This window comes from Mesoplodon densirostris, chromosome 4 (genome assembly GCF_025265405.1).
Source record: "Mesoplodon densirostris isolate mMesDen1 chromosome 4, mMesDen1 primary haplotype, whole genome shotgun sequence".
NCBI classification, from domain to species: domain Eukaryota; kingdom Metazoa; phylum Chordata; class Mammalia; order Artiodactyla; family Ziphiidae; genus Mesoplodon; species Mesoplodon densirostris.
Genome location: NC_082664.1, coordinates 38558444 through 38570460, shown reverse-complemented (window position 1 = coordinate 38570460; position 12017 = coordinate 38558444). Strand labels below are relative to the sequence as shown.

The following is a 12017-nucleotide window of genomic DNA, read 5'->3' as shown; positions in this document are numbered from 1 at the left end:
CCAGGGAGGGGCTAGGCTGGCATCAGGACACATGGGTTTGAATTTCGGTTCTGCTATTTACTCACTCAGTGTCTTTCCACAGGGCACTTAACCTCACTGAGTCTCACTTTCCTCATCTGGAAGTTGAGAGGGTTGCCCTAGATAACCCTTAAGGACCTGCCCAGCCAGAAGTCTGAATCCACAAGAAACATGGTGCAGTGAAGGTCATGGCATTAGTTTCCATGTGGTTCATATACATAGTGAAGCCCACATGAAGTGTTCAGTTTGGAGAGGCAGCTTGCACACTCAGCGACATGGAATCATCTGCAAAGGAAGTGGCCTTTTGATGTGCTCCACAGCATGCCACTTCTGGGTATATATCCCAAAGAACTGCAGGCAGAGGTTCGAGCAGATATTTGCACACCCATGTTCATAGCAGCATTATTCATAACGGCAAAAAAGTGGAAGCAACCAAAATATCCATCAACAGATGAATGGAGAAACAAAATGTGACCATATATATATATATACACTCACATATATATATGTGATTCAGCCATAAAAAGGAATGAAATTTTGATATATGCTAAAACTCAGATGAGACGAAGGCATTACACCAGAAAAAATAATCCAGACACAAAAGGGCAAATATTGTATGATTCCACTTATATGAGGTACCGAAGACAGGCTAATTCATAGACAGAAAGTAGAGTAGAGGCTACCAGGGGCTGGGGGGAAGAAAGAAGTGGGATTTATTGTTTAATAGATATAGAGTTTTTGTTGGAGACAATGAAAAGTTGTAGGTATGGCCAGTCCTGATGTCTGAGTGATTCCCTGGGCCCAGCAAAGGGACCTACTTTCTGGAGCCTTGAAGACAAAGGGTAACACCCCAAAATATGGTCTCATTTTCCACTCTATCTTCACTGGCCAAGCAGCTGCCGAGAACAAAGGCCATATCTCCTGATACCTGGCAAAGAAATACGGTATTGCCTCATGAATTGGTGCCCACGAGTGTATTTGGGGAAGAGCTTCAAGAACAAGTGGAGGAGCAGCTGCCTTTCTATGAGACTGGAGAGAGTCCACGAAAGAAACTGGATACCGTGAAGGAGGCAATGGTTCAGGCAGAGGGAGCAGCAGCTGCTGACTAGGAAGCTATAGTCAGGAGAAGAAATGCTTGAAGAAGACAGGGACGACTGGCTGTCATGGCCCTGGCATCTTCAGAAAACAGTAGTGGTATCCAGGGGGAGTGTGAGGGGACAAGTGAAAGACACAAAAAGAAGACAAAGCAAAAGCCCAGAAGGCTCCCCAGGAGGATGAGATGGAACATCCATCTGTCTCTTTCTCCAAACCCAAGAAAAAGAAATCTTTTTTCAAGGAGGAGCTGCTCAGGAGTGATCTTGAAGAGACAGCTGGCAGTGGAAGTCTTCCCAAGAGGAAGAAATCTTTCCCCCAAAAGGAACCAGTTAGCGACCGACCCTGAAGAGTCAGGAAACAAGAGTGTCTCCAAGAAAAAGAGGACATGCTCTTCCAGGGAGGAACCACTCAGCCGCTGAAGAGGCGGCTGGCAGCAAGGGCAGCAGCTCCAAGAAAAAGAAAACGTTCCAAAAGCTATCCCAGGGGGCTTCCCTGGTGGCGCAGTGGTTGAGAGTCCGCCTGCCGATGCAGGGGACACGGGTTCGTGCCCCGGTCCGGGAAGATCCCACGTGCCGCGGAGCGGCTGGGCCCGTGAGCCATGGCCGCTGAGCCTGCACGTCCGGAGCCTGTGCTCCGCAACGGGAGAGGCCACAACAGTGAAAGGCCCGCGTACCGCAAAAAAAAAAGAAAGACATGGATTTAAGAGAAAGTCAGAAAGTTCCCCCAACAGGATTGCTATCTCCAGACTTGCCAAATCACACAGAAGCCCAGTTTGCTCCTGACTCAGCAGCTGTGGCTGAGTAAAAGTTTGTCTGTAATCCTTCTCCAAGGGAAGCTTCATGACTATTCTTCCAGAGCTCTTCTGCTTTTATCAGCTAAGTCAGGTTTTCAGATGGGCACATTTCCTTCCACAGGTAACAGAGTCTGAACAGAATTGGGAGGTGACCTCCTTCTCTGCTTAGGGCCATCATTGCTCACCTATGCTCTGTGACTTAGTTCCCACTCTGTAATACACAGCTCACACTCACTATTACCTTCAAGAGCAGGAATTCCTTAACTGTGCATAGTGCTCGATAGTTTAGAGAACACTCTGGAAGCCTGCCACCGAGAACGTCAGCTTCTTGGAGGCACGCATTCTTTTCTGTTTTTTTTGTTTTTGTTTTTGTTTTTGTGGTACGCGGGCCTCTCACTGTTGTGGCTTCTCCCGTTGCGGAGCACAGGCTCCAGACATGCAGGCTCAGCGGCCATGGCTCACGGGCCCAGCCGCTCCGTGGCATGTGGGATCCTCCCGGACTGGGGCATGAACCCGTGTCCCCTGCATCAGCAGGTGGACTCTCAACCACTGCGCCACCAGGGAAGCCCTCTTTTCTGTTTTGTTCTCTGCTGCATTCCCAGCCCAAGAAACAGTGGGGTCACACAGCAGATGCACCATCAACAGTGCCTGAATATGTGATGAGGGAGGGTCTCAGGGCAATGCTGGGAGGTATTTTCTCCAGATGAGACAACTGAGAAACAGCAAGACTGAGTAGCTGACCCAACGATCTTGGATTCACACAGGTTTTTTGGCTCCAAGTCTAGTGAATAAGAAGTACATCAAAATAAATGTATGTTTTTATTTATTTATTTTTAATTTTTAAAATTGTAGTTGATTTACAATGTTGTATTAGTTTCAGGTGTACAGCAAAGTGGCTCAGTTATACATTCATATATATATATATTTTTTTCAGATTCTTTTCCCTTACAGTTTATTACAAAATGGTGAGTAGAGTACCCTGTGCTATACAGTAGGTCCTTGTTGGTTGTCTATTTTATATACAGTGGCGTGTATATGTTAATCCCAAACTCCTAATTTATCCCTCCCTACCCCTTTCCCCTTTGGTAACCATAAGTTTCTATGTCTATGGGTCTATTTCTGTTTTGTATGTATGTTTACTTGTATCATTTTTTTTGGGGGGGAGGGCTGCGCTGGGTCTTCGTCGCTGTGCGCGGGCTTTCTCTAGTTGCAGCAAGTGGGTGCTACTCTTCCTTGCGGTGCGCAGGCTTCTAATTGCGGTGGCTTCTCTTTGTTGTGGAGCACGGGCTGTAGGTGCCCAGCTTCAGTAGTTGTGGCTCACGGGCTCTAGAGCACAGGCTCAGTCGTTGTGGCACACAGGCTTAGTTGCTCTGCAGCATGTGGGTATCAATTTTTTTTTAGATTCCACATATAAGCAATATCATATGATATTTGTCTTTCTCTGCCTTACTTCACTTCGTATGATAATTTCTAAGTCCCTCCATGTTGCTGCAAATGGCATAATTTCATTCCTTTTTATGGCTGAGTAGTATCCTGTTTTATAAATATATATGTGTGTGGGTGTATATATATATCTCACATCTTCTTTATCCATTCATCTGTCAATGAACATTCAGGCTGCTTCTGTGTCTTGGCTATTGTAAATAGTGCTGCTATGAACATTGGAGTGCATGTGTCTTTTTGAATTATGGTTTTCTCCTAAATATATATTTTTAAATGCTCATGAAGGTGCATGAAGCAAATACTTTGAACCCTTTGGATGATGCTGTTTTCTCCCATTATTCTCCTCCCTCCCATTTTTCCTTGCTTCCTGTTTTGCTTCCCCCTATTATATCAGCTTCATTCTTATTCTTACCCAGCATCCAGCTCTTGGCCCTTCCAACTGTGTGAGAATACCTCGTGGGGCCTTACCCTCCTCTCCAAATGGCTTATTGGAGAATTCCTTCCAACCGCTCACGTTCCTGTCCTAGGAGGAGTGGAGTCCTGGCCAACACAACCTGCTCTGTCCTAATAGTTTCCCAGCAATTCTGCTGCTCCCCTTAGAGACCAGGTCTGGTCTCTGCCCTGCTGGCCCACTGGTCAGAGTAATTAAAGCATTTGTTTGTGTGGGGCAGAATTCCAGGCTCTTTCTTCTCATATAGGACTCCAAGTCCTTAGTAAAAATCCCTGTGTGTTTACTAGTAACAGGAGAAACTGATGTCATGTGCCTCCTAATATAATGCTCTGAAAAGAGTACAGCATCCTTTTTGTGGTATTCCTGACTCAAATACATAAATCATGAGGAAGCATCAGACAAACCCAAATTGAGGGTCATGCCCTAATAAGACTGGCCTGTACTCTTCAAAAATGTCAAGGTCGTGAAAGACATGGAAAACTTGAAGTGTCCTTGGCTGTGATGGGTCTTCATTGCTGTGCGTGGGCCCTCTCCAGTTGCAGGGAGCGGGGACCACTCCTCGTTGGGTGCGCGGGCCTCTCACTGGGGTGGCCTCTCTCTCTGCCGTGCCCAGGCTCCAGGCGTGCAGGCTTCAGCAGTTGTGGCTCACAGGTTCCAGAGAGCAGGCTCAACAGCTGTGGCTCACGGACCCAGCTGCTCCGCGGCATGTGGGATCTTCCCGGACCAGGGCTCGAACCCGTGTCCCCTGCATTGGCAGGCAGACTCTCAACCACTGCGCCACCAGGGAAGCCCTAGATGGTATTCTTGAATCAGTGTCAATTTCCTGATTGTCATGGTTGTACTGTGGTTATGTTGGAGTGTGTCCTTGAACTTGGGAAACACATACTCAAGTAATTAAGTGGAGAACAGTCACTCTGCCTCTGAAAGCAGGATAACAGCAAAGTGGGTGGGAGGATGGGTTTTAAAATCCAACATACCTGACCTCCATCGCAGGCCAAGTCTCAGTTTCTTCATTTGTAAAGTGGAACTAATACTATACTTATTTCAGAGCATATTTTAAGAATTCGATGAGATAATGTTGGTAAAGAGCTTACCCTCGGGCTTCCCTGGTGGCGCAGTGGTTGAGAGTCCGCCTGCCGATGCAGGGGACATGGGTTCCTGCCCTGGTCCGGGAAGATCCCACATGCCGCGGAGCGGCTGGGCCCGTGAGCCATGGCTGCTGAGCCTGCGCGTCCAGAACCTGTGCCCCGCAACGGGAGAGGCCACAACAGTGAGAGGCCCGCGTATCGCCAAAAAAAAAAAAAAAAAGAGCTTACCCTGATCCCTGGCACTAGGAAGCCCTCCATAACCTCTAGCTATCTTTATTGCCGCACATGTTTCAAGGGGATGATGAACTGTCATTGCAGTAAACACTGGCTTTCCAGCTTTGTGGCTGGGACTCTCCCGGGTTCCCTCCTGGCTGCTCTGCTTTGAGACCATGTCACCGTCATCATAGGCATTGTTGTCTTTGGGACCAGCCACTAGTTGGAATTATTTTCTTAAGCCTGAATTCAGTTTCCCAAGTTAAAGTGTTGCAGTCTGAAGGAAAGCTCTGGCACAGAGCCCTTGCTTCACAATCAGGGTTTCCTGTTCCTTGCGGCAGCATGCTGGGGCGAGCTTCTATCTCTTCCTGAACAGCCTGGGGCTTGATTGAATTTCCTCTCGGCCTCCAGAGGGCATGACTCTGGATCCGGAGGTGGCCCATCTAAATCTCCTCATTTCAGAAGTTCTGGAAAGCAGCCAGGTAATCCGGCCAGTGTCCCTTAAATGTAGGCAGGTGGGGATTGAAGGTGCATGTGGGTGGCCAGACCCTGAGGGTCAGGTGTGTAGCTGCTGGGAGGGGAAGTGGCCTCTCTCTAAGCCGGACATTGGAGGGTGTGGTTTGGGCCCTACTCTGCCTCATCGCTTAAAGCACCTGTTCAGGAAGTCACTGGGGGTGGGGGTGTCCATCGATTAGGGAGGGTGTGCTCAGCTTTCACAGACTTGATAGCAAAGCCTTCCTTGCAATTTTAATCTTCACCCTCTTTAGAGACCCTATCCATCTTGGTCTTTCAAGTATTGAATTGTTTAGATTAAAATTTTGAACTAAGTCTTGAAGCAAATATATATATATATATTTTTACATCTTTACTGGAGTATAATTGCTTAACAATGGTGTGTTAGTTTCTGCTTTATAACAAAGTGAATCAGTTATACATATACACATGTTCCCATATCCCCACCCTCTTGCGTCTCCCTCCCACCCTCCCTATCCCACCCCTCCAGGCGGTCACAAAGCACCAAGCTGATCTCCCTGGAAGCAAATATATTTATTTATTATCTCAAGATTTCTGATGGTTAGGAATTCAGACCAAACACAGTGAGGATGACTATTCTCTGCCCCATGATATCAGGGGCTTCAGATGGCAGATGTTGATGAAGGATGGGGGTTGGGGTCATTCAAAGGCACCTTCACTCACATGTCTGATGATTGACACTGGTTGCCAGCTGGGAACCTCACTGAGGCTATTGGTGGGCTTCCTCACAACATGGTGGCTCCTTTCCAAAGGCAGGTACCCAGAGAAAAAGGGAGAGCAAGGTGAAGGCTGCATTGCCTTTTATGACCTGGTGTGTTAGTCAGAGTACTTGAGAGAAAAAACAAAACAAAACAGTAGGAGAGATATATATACAATTGACCCCTGAACAACATGGGTTTGAACTGCAAGGGTCCAAGGATTTATACCAGGATTTTTTTCAAGAGTAAATACTACAGTACTACACCATCCTCAGTTGATTGAATCCTTGGATGTGGAACCGTGGATACAGAGGAACTGCAGATTTTCAACTATGTGGAGGATCAGCACCCCTAATCCATGCATTGTTCAAGGGTCAACTGTATATATATATTTATTTTTAGGAATAGGTTCATGTGATTATGGAGGCTGCAAGTCCAAATCTGCAAAATGGGCCAATAGACTGGAGACCCAGAGAAGAGCCAATGCCACGGTTCAAGGCCAAAAGTCTTCTGCTGCAGAATTCCCCCTTGCTTGGAGGAGGTCAGCCTTTTGTTCTATTCAAGCCTTCAACTGATTGGATGAGGCCCACCCATGGAGGGCAATCTGCTTTACTCAAAGTCTACAGACTTAAATGTTAATCTCATCCCCCCAAAATCCTCACAGAAACATCCATAATAGTGTTTGACCAAATATCTGGGCACTGTTGCCCAACCAATCTGACACATAGAATTAACCATTACACTTAGTTCCAGAACTCACATAGCATACTTCTACCACGTTCTGTTGGTCAAAGCAGTTACAAAGGTCTAGCCAAATACAAGGGAAGGGAACTCCGAACGCCCCCTGCTGCCAACTCAATAGAGTAATATCAATGTCATGCTCTAAAAAGCATATGTATGTGGCATGTGGTATACATTGGTTTGGCATCTTTGGAAAATACAGTGTAACAAATGCCCAACTGTGATGTAAGGGAAAAGGAAACCAATTTATAATAAAATATTATGTCTTTCAAAATGTAAATGCTCAGTTGTGGCTGCACTCAGAGTTATAGTGGAGAAGTCAGGTGTCCTGCACCTGTACACAGCATCACTTTGAATGTGAGCACCACAGTTACAGACTGCTACAGGTATGTCCCACGGAAACTCAAAAAACATGAGTGGAGATGCTGTGGGTGGTGTGATTTTCCAAAATGACAAATGCTCTAAAATTCTACACAAGGCAAAATGCAATTTTCCCTCTGTTTACATGGTAGTTGTATTCCTGGGGCAGGGGGGTGGGTGGTGGGAAATTTAGGCATGTAAAAGTTTGCAAAAATCACATTGTGTTTATATGTAGAGTGGGGTTAGGTTTCAAGGCTCAAAGCACTATAAATAGATTGTTTTGCCTATAGGAATGTGTCAGGGAACACTCAGACATCATGGGGGATATAAGACAATTCCAGTAGAACTTTCCAGCACATTGCAGGAGGACTTCTGGCCTCCCTGATCTTTCCCTACTAAAAGCCAATAGTGCCCTCTCCAGCACTGAGACCACCAGAAACAGCCACTATGCCTTTTTAAAACTCCTCCTGGAGGGCAGGAGCAACCCTATTGAGAAGCAGTGCTATAAAGGAAGGGACAGAGAAATTCCAAAGATTCCTGTGGAGAAAGTCTGGGGAGTTAGAAATGAATCAACCAGTGACAAAATGGAGGATGGAAGGCAAAAAGCCTCATGCCACATCTGATAGGTAAGACTACCCTGTGTGTGTGTATGTGAGTGTGGGTGGGTAGAAGGATCCCAACCCATCCCAGAGACCACAGTAGAGGCCCCACCCTGCTCCTCCAGGGATCCAGCACCAGCCAGGTTCAGCCAGAAGAGAGTTCTTTTCTACATGTCCACTGTCATCTGCATCAAGGGACCCTAAGCTTGTAGGACGTTTCCCACACTTGGAGTGAAGCAAGGGAAAAAGGAACTGAATGGCCAACAGTGTTCTCTTTTTGATCACTACACCCCAATAGTTGGGTCTCCTTGGTTAGGGATGAAAGAGAAACCTTAAGCCTTGCTGGGACTATTTGATAAAAACAAGAAACTTCAAGGTGTCCTCATTTTTTTTTTTAAACAAACAAAGCATCATTCAGGAACCCCTATGTTATACCTAGTGTATCTTTTAAATTCCTACCCCTGGGCCTTTGCACCTGTCACGTGCCCTGTTGCAAAGTCATCTTCCCTTCTGGAAGCCAATGTAAAGCCTGTTTATCCTCAGTCTCACTTCCTTCATGAAGCCTGGGGTTCCCAACCCAACCCAAGGAGACCTCTTGTCCTCCCCAACATCACTCTGTCTCTTATGGACCTGTCAGACTCACGGGACTCACATGTGCTGCATGCATCTTTCATTAGGCTCTTCTCTCTCACTGGATACTTTCTTAAGGACAGGACTGAGGCTGATGCCTCTGTTTCTTTGTATCTCCCCAGAGCACCTAACCCAGTGCCTTGATCAAAGTACAAATATTTTAGACTAATTCAACAGGAATGGAACTTTATAAATCCTGCCACTTGAAATATGGTGGCTTTAACCTCCTGAGGTCAAACTAAACTTTCACATCCCTGGGAATTAATTGCTGACATTTTCAGAGCTTCCCATCTTCCTGTGAGGCTGAACTTTAACGGCTACTTGAAACAATAGGGCATTGATTTTGTTTAAGTGGCTGTTGAGAAGGGCTGCAGGGAAGGGAAAGCTCCAAAGGTCTGAGTCGGGAAGGCAGGGGCAGCTGAGGAAGGGAGTAAATTGTCCTTGACCTTTAAGAGGTGTGGCCCTGAATCCCTCTCAATGAGGGAAGGCAGCGTGAGAGTCTCTTCAATCATCCTCCTCAAACTTTATGACCTGTTCTCTTGTCACACTTCATGACTAAATAGTCCTGTAAGTCATTTCAGACACTCCCGGAGCCCCTGTATGGAGCTTCTCTGCCCCCAAACGGTGAGAAATTTCAGAAACCCACTGAATTACAAGAACTTCTTCATTTTGGTTTTCAGTTGATTGGGAGGTTTTTTGGTATCACAGGTTCTGGATTTGCTGTTTCTAGAGTGTCTGTGTTCTTGTCCTGTGACCTCATTCAATCCTCAGTTCAGGCCTCCCTGCATTACAGTCTCATAGCAGCCTGAACTTCCCCTTCTTAGCATTTGTACAAGTGTGCTAAAAACTCTGTTTTTTAATGATCTGTTTAATGCCTCCTTCTCCTGCTGAGCTGCATGTCCCATGAGGGCAAGTGGCCAGGACTTTCAGGTCCACCACTGTGCTGTTGGTTCCTGGCACAGAGCGTAGTGGGGCTCAGTTAATACGCATTGAGTGGGGAAAGAATCTGGCAGTTCCTCAAAAAGTTAAACACAGAGTTGCCATACGATGCAGCAGTTCCACTCCTAGGTGTTTACCCAAGAGAACTGAAAACACGTGTCCACACAGAAACGTGTATACAAGTGTTCATAAAGGCGATATTCATAATAGCCCAAACATGGAAATACCCAAATGTCCATCATGCACACATGAATAGAACGTGGTCCATCCGTACCGTGGAATATCATCCAACCGTTAAAAGCAATGAAGTACTGTTACAACCTTGAAAACATTATGCTAAGTGAAATAAGCCAAACACAAAAGGCCACATATTATATGAATTCACTTGTATGAAATGTCCAGAATAGGCAAATCCATAAAGACAAAAGGTAGATTAATGGCTGCTAGGGGCGGCGGGGAGGAGGTAACCGGCAGAGACTTCGCATGAGGTTTCTTTTTGTCATGATGGAAATCCTTTGGAATTAGGGTGATAGTTGCACAGTCCAGGAAATATACTAAAAAACATTGAATTGTAAACTTTAAAGTGGTGAATTTCATGTTTTTTATGTTGTGTGAATTATATCCCAATTTTTAAAAATACTGCCTTAAAATAAACATATTTATTTATTTATTTATTTTGGCCACACCTTGAGGGACCTTAGTTCCCCAACCAGGGATCGAACCCATGCCCCCTGCAAGGGAAGCGCGGAGTCCTAACCATTGCACCGCCAGGGAAGTCCCAATATACATATGTATTGAGTGAACAATTCATCCCTGAAACAAACTCAAGGGGCTCTGGATCAACTGTAAGCTTTTCTGGACTTTCCTGCTGGCTGTGGTTCCTAAGAAAAGTTGGTCTCTAAGGGGTGAGATGTTGGCACTCTGCGTGAGAAAAGGGTGTGGCTATGGTTTATCTGTGTGCATTGGCTGCCAGCACTCTTGTTGGATATGGTCCATCACTGACATTTTTATTAACTTCAAGAGAGGAAGTTGGAGAGGGAGGCTTCCACCCTTTTTTCTTGTAACTGATTTCCTAGGTGTGTCAGATGAACAAAAACATCCTCGATATCGAGGCCAAGTACATCAGCTTCAACACAGGGGGACAGGGGCAGGTGGCAAATACTCCAGTTAGACTTTGGATGTATTTTATTGCAGGCTTTGGAAGTTTACGTAAGAGGTGAGAGAAAACCAGTTGGTGCCATGTGGGGTCATGGTTTAGAGCTGTCACGAATCCAGAGAAATGTGCTATGTCTGTAGTTCAAACCCTGATGGAGTGGGTGTAAGGAGGGGGACAGACATTCCACGTGTGAATATACTCAGGGGCCCTTCAGTTTGGATGAACAAGGGAAATTTTCAGGGTTTGTTCTTGCAGATGGATTTCCTCTGAATGAGAAGCGGGGACGGATCCTCTACCAGGTTATTCCTTCTTATCGAGAAGCAAAAACATCCTGAGAAAAATCAATGTGGAAAAGGGAAAAACCATTTTTGCAGGAGAGACACAGGAATTCTTTGCTCTCAACAGGCCCTGGCCAGGGCCTCTAAGAGGTCAAGACTGACCTGCAGTTACGTGCTTTTTAAAAGGTTCCTAGTATATTAAAATGTGAAGAAATGCCCCCCTCAAAAGGTTGCTGAGAACTGCGGTATATTTTAAATGTTTACATTTGACAGATTAATACTTTTACCACAGAAAAATAGAAAAAAGTAATTATGCTTTTGCAAGATAATGCCAGGACATATTTTAAATATATGACATGAAGTGCTCTATAGGCAGTGATGGAACTCGGATTTAGAGTTTTACCCCGAACGTCAACTTCTCTCAGCCCTGTCGTCTAGAGATAACATCCAAAGCCAGAGTAGGGGGCCCTTTGTGAATCGTGAGACCACAGCCCAGTGCCCTCTATACTCCACCCTCACCCCTAAATAGGCCCCATGGGTCCCAGCAGCTACTGCAGTTCACTTGGGTCGGAGTGAGATGGTGCATACTCAAAAGCTGTGTCTGTGCTGAAGCCAGTTCTTACTAAGACCTTTCTCTTCAGTCAATAAGCAGTTTGCTCTTGAGACCTTAGTATTCTTTCTGGCCAATTCTATATGCTTGTTTGCTGCTGCCCCGCAGTGCCTGGGATTTTGTGGATTTTTGTTTAATTTTAGTCAAAAGCAATAGCTTATTACAAGGACAAAGGCAATAATTATTCATTTTCCAACTATAAACAACCAAGTGTCAAGCAGGGTCACACTTCAGCCCCCCTAGGTCTCACTTGTTGACCTGCCTCCTGTGAAGGACATCTTTGAGGTCTCAGTCTGCTCTGGACCCCTCATGCATCTCTTTTCCTGAAGCCTCAAACCCAGATGGCCACAGCCACCAGTGACTTGGTAGTG

At 45.8% G+C, this 12017-nt stretch overlaps 1 pseudogene; it reads left to right on the top strand.

The window, feature by feature from the left end:
* The first annotated feature begins 875 nt into the window (after positions 1 to 875).
* LOC132488041 (nucleolar protein 56-like) overlaps positions 876 to 12017 on the top strand; it is a 28462-nt pseudogene continuing 17320 nt past the window's right edge.